The following is a 6798-nucleotide window of genomic DNA, read 5'->3' as shown; positions in this document are numbered from 1 at the left end:
GGGACGAGTTTAACCTCTCGCGAGCACTAGCTCTGAAATCACAAACATTTTCATTATTCTTTTTATTTTCTCCCTTCGATTGATCATTTTGGGTATACACGGAAATTATCCAAGTGTTACTTCCGTTAACACTGAGCCAACCGAATAGGGAACTCTCCCCGCTATGAAGTAAGTTGCTGCACGACCGAACCGGGGAGATTTCCCACTTTTCTCATAGCAACGCGTCGCCTTTTATCATAAGTCTAGCTTGAACTGGAGTTGTTCGCAATTCATAAAATACCGATTTCTGCTTTTGTAAAACACAAACAGCGTACGGTCAGGCGTGGCGCGCGCGGTTAGCTAAGTGCTAAGGGGGTATATTCCGGTTTTGAATGAACCGTTAAACTTTATGACACATTTATGAGTATTTGAAATGCGTAATATATACAACAACAATGATATTATAGATAACAATGATTTTTGCAGTCTTACAATTATTAGAAGACGTATGGGGTGAAAAGTAAAACTGTTAGTCCCGACAACGTGAGTCGCATACGGCGCAAACTGAAAGTCACCGAAAATCGGTCCGGCACGGAACGTGTTAACCCCTTCACTGCAGCAAATTTTAATACGTAACGCGCATGGCAGACAAAACGGTCGCAAAATTAAGGTAAAAATGCGCAAAGGATAAAATTAAGGTGGTAGTACGAGAAAAGGCGCGAGCAAATTTGCAAAGTCGAATTAGACGAGGACGCCTGACTGATGGAAGAATCTTTCCCCTTGGTTTTCCATCTCTAGGCCGTTAGTAATGGTAATACTAACGTCTCTACGAAATATCAGCTCGGAAAGCGCTAACAGCAACGAAAGGGTTAAGGGAGCACTCGAGTGTGTAAATGTCAAAAAATCAATTTTTACATAAATTAAAAGCACAGGTAGTTCTCGTCTTTAAAAATTAATTGGACCCTGGCGACCGTTCGTAAATCGGGAATTCGTCTAATCTAACTGATCATTGCGCCATTACATACTGCGTGATTCCCCGTACAATTTAAAATAAGAATACCGATCGAAAAAATTTGTAAAGCGGAAATTCATGAAATAGAAAGCTGGAAAGAACGCTAGGAATAAGGGTCTGATTGATCATAGTGTAACAGGACCACCTTCTCTGAACACAATCATAAAAACAGGGTACACGTATTTTTGTTATTAGGCTAAACGGTCACGTCGATAAGTAGAATCATACAGCATTGCGCGACGAAGATGACCAAGTAATATAGAAGAATAGCGAATGATCCAACGAATTTCAAAGCAATTCGCTGTTTCATGTATCCTCGATAGGTAAATCTCTGGTGTATGGACAAAAGACTACAAGTGAAATTTTGGTCAAAAGAGGATAAGTACACTAATATATCCTACATTGCTGTCCTTTGCTTATGGTTCTACAGCCCCTGGCCAAAAAATTATGTACCACTCACAATTTTCAACATCTTTCGTGTTTTTAGTAAAATTTCAACGAAATTTAATTACAAATTTTGTTAATTGTTGATGTATTCCACACATACGTATTAATAATTTAACTAATCTTATTATTTTTTTTTATTATGTGAGAGATAGAATTCCTGTGATCAGGCAACTCGATCGATATGAATCCAATTGAGAATGTCTGGAGTTTACTGAAAACACTTGTATACACATACATCATTAGTTACCATATGAGCTGGTTTGGGGAACACAAATTATTATTGAAAAAATAAAAATTATAATTAAATTAAATCACGTTCAGGCCTTTAAAAGACAATGATAAAAATTGACCAATTTTTGACCTGGCTGGCAACGAAAATTTCTTACAGAACATGATTCTACAGGTTTTGAAGAATCCGAAATGCATAACCATTTAGTAGTAAAATCTAAATTACTGTAAAAAATTTTCGTTGCCAGCCAGGTCCAAAATTGGCCAACTTCTACCATCGTCCTTTTACTAAAATCACGAAAGATGTTGAAAATTGTTAGTGGCCCCAACTCTTTGGCCAGGGGCTGTAATAGCACAAGTCAATTTCACTTCTAAGATTCTTTGGAAGTGACGTGGTGTAAAATAATTACTCGCGAAGGTTGCTTAACAGAAATATATATTTATTTAAATCAGATAACGCTTAACCTATTTTTAATGTATAGGTGACACGATGCACGTAGGAAGAATGTCCGCGACAAAAAGCCTCGTGCCTTTTTCGGGGCTCCCTTAAGTAGCCCCTTTTTCTCTGGGAATGTCCCAGGAAGTGGAGGGCGCGGGCCTACATTGCCAAGGCAATACTCTTGTCCTCGAGGACGAAGAAACCCAGAGATGTTCGACTCTTCGCCTCGAGGGCCAGGTACGTAGACCCCCTGTGGCGGTCGCCACAATTCTAATAGTATACGTCAAAAATACAGTATAACAAGTATAATACCGTACATGTATCATAAACGCTTCTCTGCAAAACTAACAATTCTGACTTATCCTCGTCTTCCCGTCCACCAGAGAAGCATCATCCTCGAATACTCTAATGTCAGCGTGGACCGCCAAAAACATCGACCTTTGAATGCATCATTTTTCCAAATATACTAAAATTTGCATACCACAAATCCGTAGAAAAATAACACAAAAAATCCATCTCACGTTTTTCTATATTTCTATTTGAGGAAAAGGATTTGTTGCCGGATGGCCGCAACGTGTGTACGACACGTAAACAAATCTTTATTCATGCATTCAGAAAAGTGGCAACAAAACAAAGTGTCAACTTTTCAGCAAATATTAAATGTTTGCAAGGTTTGCTACTATGTCCTCTTATCGAGGAGAAAGTTTCCGGTGCGTGATTTCATTAATGAAACAGCTGCACTTGATACGTCCGCACATTTTTAAAAGCCTCGAAAGTGTAGATAATTCTGACGCCATTGGTAACACAGCGCACGTTGTTATCAATGTCGAAACTAATTTTAGATATCCCGATTAATTTCACGAGCGTTTATAAACATATATATATATAAACTGCTAAATGTCTTCAATCGAAAAGAAATGTTATTTTCAAAAATTCATCGAACAATTGATAAAATCCATCGTACAGCTACAGTCGGCCGCATAAGTGTTCGTCCACCTATCGCACTCAGTGTATCTGTAGGTAAAAGTAGGAAAATATGCAGATGAAATTTGAAAAGAAAATGTAGAAATGAAACTTAATTTATACAAAATAAGCTGACATTTTGCGGGATTCATAACTGTTATACATAATGAAACGTAATTAACGAACACTTTTGCGTTCGAATTTCCCGCCACATTATGATACATCGTTTAATTTTTCATTATCAGTTATGATTATCAGCATTATCATAACATTATTCAGTTATGAATCCCGCAAAATGTCATCTTATTTTGTATAAATTAATCTTCATTTCTGCATTTTTTTTTTTTTTTTTTTTCAAATTTCATCTGCATATTTTCCTACTTTTACCTACAGATACACTGAGTGCGGTAGGTGGACGAACACTTACGCGGCCGACTGTACATCTATGTAAATTTCCTTTTTAAAATGAAAGTGTTTCGTTTCAATTCAATTCGAGTATCCCGCGACAGCTCGTGAAACATTTTTTATTACTCTTCGCAGAACTACACCCTCGCTCGTAAATATTAGAACACTTACCGAATAATGTTCAACAAACCTAACCTAACCAGTCGTTAGAGAAATGATTAGAATCCGAAGAAAAATTATTCGGTCTGAAATAATGTAACCAAGTGTGTACGTATATTTTTAGCGAAATATATATATATATATATGATATTAACCTTGCCAAATAAATGTAATTCAAATCACATATTGCGTTCAATAAGGAAGATAACGGGTGTCCCAATACTTGTGAACGGTAGTGTACTTTTACGCCGTAATAACTTCACTGTAACTCCATACTTATACATACACCAATGCACGAACAATGTATTCATTGATCTATGCACTTTATCCACCGCAAATTTGCACAGCTAAATCGTTTTTCTATTTACCTGTTTATGTGCGTAGTATACTCGTTTAACTCTGCCACGCCAGATTTACACGTTTCGCTATTTCCATTGTTCTAAGCATAGTATTATATTAGGCTTATCATGCTTCTTTTCTTCTTTTTTAATTCAAAATAACGTCTAGTTAGCTATGACGTTCGAATTTTATTAGTTGACGACATTCGTTTTATTTTAATTACTCTGAACATTTGAGGTTAGGTTAGGTTACCGATGACCAACGTGGCAGTCAACGTGTTAAAACTATAGTGACCGAGAGGTGTTTGCAACAACTTCGAAGGTTATGAAAAACAAACTGCGTAAAGCAATGCTAAAGCAACAGGCATAGTTAAATGATTGTGGTTTATAGATGAACGTAGTGTGTCCACAAATTGTGTCGATTTAGAAGTTCACAAAGTTCGAAAATTTTACGTCCCCTGATTATGTCATGGATTTGTCCCTGGATTACGTCCCTTTCATGGATTCTTCATTTGTAACGGGTCCATTTGAACTCACTGGGCTGCAAAGAGTTAACAAAGTCTTTCGACTTGTGCAAGTAGCTTTAATTGCCTTTGCAAAGATCACTTTTGTTCCTTTCGGTTACGAACACGGAAAGACTGTTTCAAAGAGAGCAAAGTGTACACTGCACTCTTCTCGAGAATCACACAAATCATTCTAAAAGTGCTAAATGCAACAAGTATTGAAAGAGAACGCATAGTTTTACATTATCGCACTTTTTCTGATTGTCGCTGTCACAGTAAATCGAAGTATTGTCAAAATGAATCTAAGATTAACCATAAGTCACGAAAATACTTTATACTATTTTCTTTATCTTCCAAAATGCATAATTCACCTTCGAGACAATTATCGTTCATTGTCCATCGTCGATATTAATTTTAATAAAAAATTCTATCTTGATAAATACAGCGAATTGTAAGGTCGTTTGAATTTTCCGATTTTTCCCGCCCTATTTTATGTAACACCGCTGCACGTTTGCTAAGGTTAATATTCCAGAATGCTGCGTCGAGACGAACATGCTATCCAACGAAATATTAAGTGAAAAGAAGCATAAACGACAATGTAAGGAAATGAACCGTTTAAATTTGCTATTTTCTGACTGAAATATGAACCGGATAATGCGAGCTAACGTACTCTAAGGTTCGATCAAATCATTTCACCGTGAATCACCTACATACACTACCGGCCAAAAGTTTCCAATCACCAATTTACAGAAAAATTTCCAGAAAAAAGTCAGCGACTTTGAGAATCTTTTATCGTTCGAATCAGTTGATATGAGATAAATTGATAAATGTAGAATTGTGATAAACTTCAAATCTACAAAAAATTAGCAGCAGATTTAATATCGATGAAAACTGGGAGGTGATTCGAAACTTTTGGCCGGTAGTGTATATATACCGCCTGGCCATAGAGTTCGAATCACTGCTTTACATTTCATCGTGAATCCTTTTATACTTCGGTGTTCTCGAGAAGAATGGAAATTAGGTGGGAATTCCGTGAAACGTTCACTTCAAAGTTTACTTGCTAAAAGATACAATTTTGCATTTTAAATTCGTTTTCGCAACGACAACGATTTCACATTTGTAAAATGAAACGACTGTAAATCTCGATTTAACGGAATTTCGAATTATGTAAAATCGTCCGATTTTATCTCTCGAAGTTCAATTTCATTCTTCGTTTTCCACAAATTCCTGGCACGAGAAAATTTTTGTATGTAACTTAAATGCTTTTCAAAGGGCGATTAAGATGGGAGAAAAATTGTTTCATAAATGCTATTTTTCTTTTTTTACAAGGTCAACCATGTCTTTTTTCTACTATTTGTTTTAGCAAACAATTGAGGTGCATTTAAGCATGAATAATGTGACCTTAAAATGACCCTTGACACTAAAATTTCAAATCAAGTGTGAAACTTTCTTTCATTTTTTCCCATTTCTTCCATCAAAGAAATTTCTTTTCCACCTTACTCAACCTCTGAAACCACATAAATTTGGTACAAAAATTTTCTCCCACCACCATTAGCTAGAGAAGATAATTATATGGCCTGTTTCACACGAGCCACCCTGTATATCAGCACTGGAATTTCAACTGTGATTCTATTCTGTAAATTTCATTCCATAGTCTGATTTTAACTTTACATTGTCATTTTGACTCTTTTTTGAAAAATTTCAGTCTACAATTCTTATTATGGAAATTCTAAGATCGACTTTAAATGTTTCACTTCTGAAAACAAACGCTAAATTGTCATTTCAAGTCAATTGACATTTCGAGTCGATTAACAAGCAACAAGAAGAAGAGGCGCGACACCGGGAATATTAATAAAGCCACACACGATTATTTCTGACCGGTCAGGGGACGTGTTTCACGCGGACGACGATAAGAAACCTCCTATCTTTGCCGCGGAGCTTTCGATATTTAACAGCGTATATACTCGGGGGCTTTCGAAGAACGACGATATCACAGCCAACAGAATACGAACCGCAATTCTTGCTACACGGTTCTTGCATTAATGCGAGGGAGATAGAATGGAATTACAAGAGTGGAGGTCTTCTACTCTGGTACGAGTAGAAGAAATTATATTTAACGCACAATTGCGCTATTTCTGCTTCTCTCGTTAACCCTGAGATACTAGCATTAATTTTTTTTTCTTTTCAACACTGTATTCAATGTGGTAAAAATTATACTTGTATTTTTTTTTTACAAATTTAAAAATTAAAATTAAAATTAAAACACTGTATTCAATGTGGTAAGAATAATATTCGTATTTATTAAATTGTAAATTAATTAAAATT

Source organism: Habropoda laboriosa, unplaced genomic scaffold (genome assembly GCF_001263275.1).
Source record: "Habropoda laboriosa isolate 0110345459 unplaced genomic scaffold, ASM126327v1 scaffold134, whole genome shotgun sequence".
Classification (NCBI taxonomy): domain Eukaryota; kingdom Metazoa; phylum Arthropoda; class Insecta; order Hymenoptera; family Apidae; genus Habropoda; species Habropoda laboriosa.
This window is presented reverse-complemented; position numbering follows the sequence as displayed.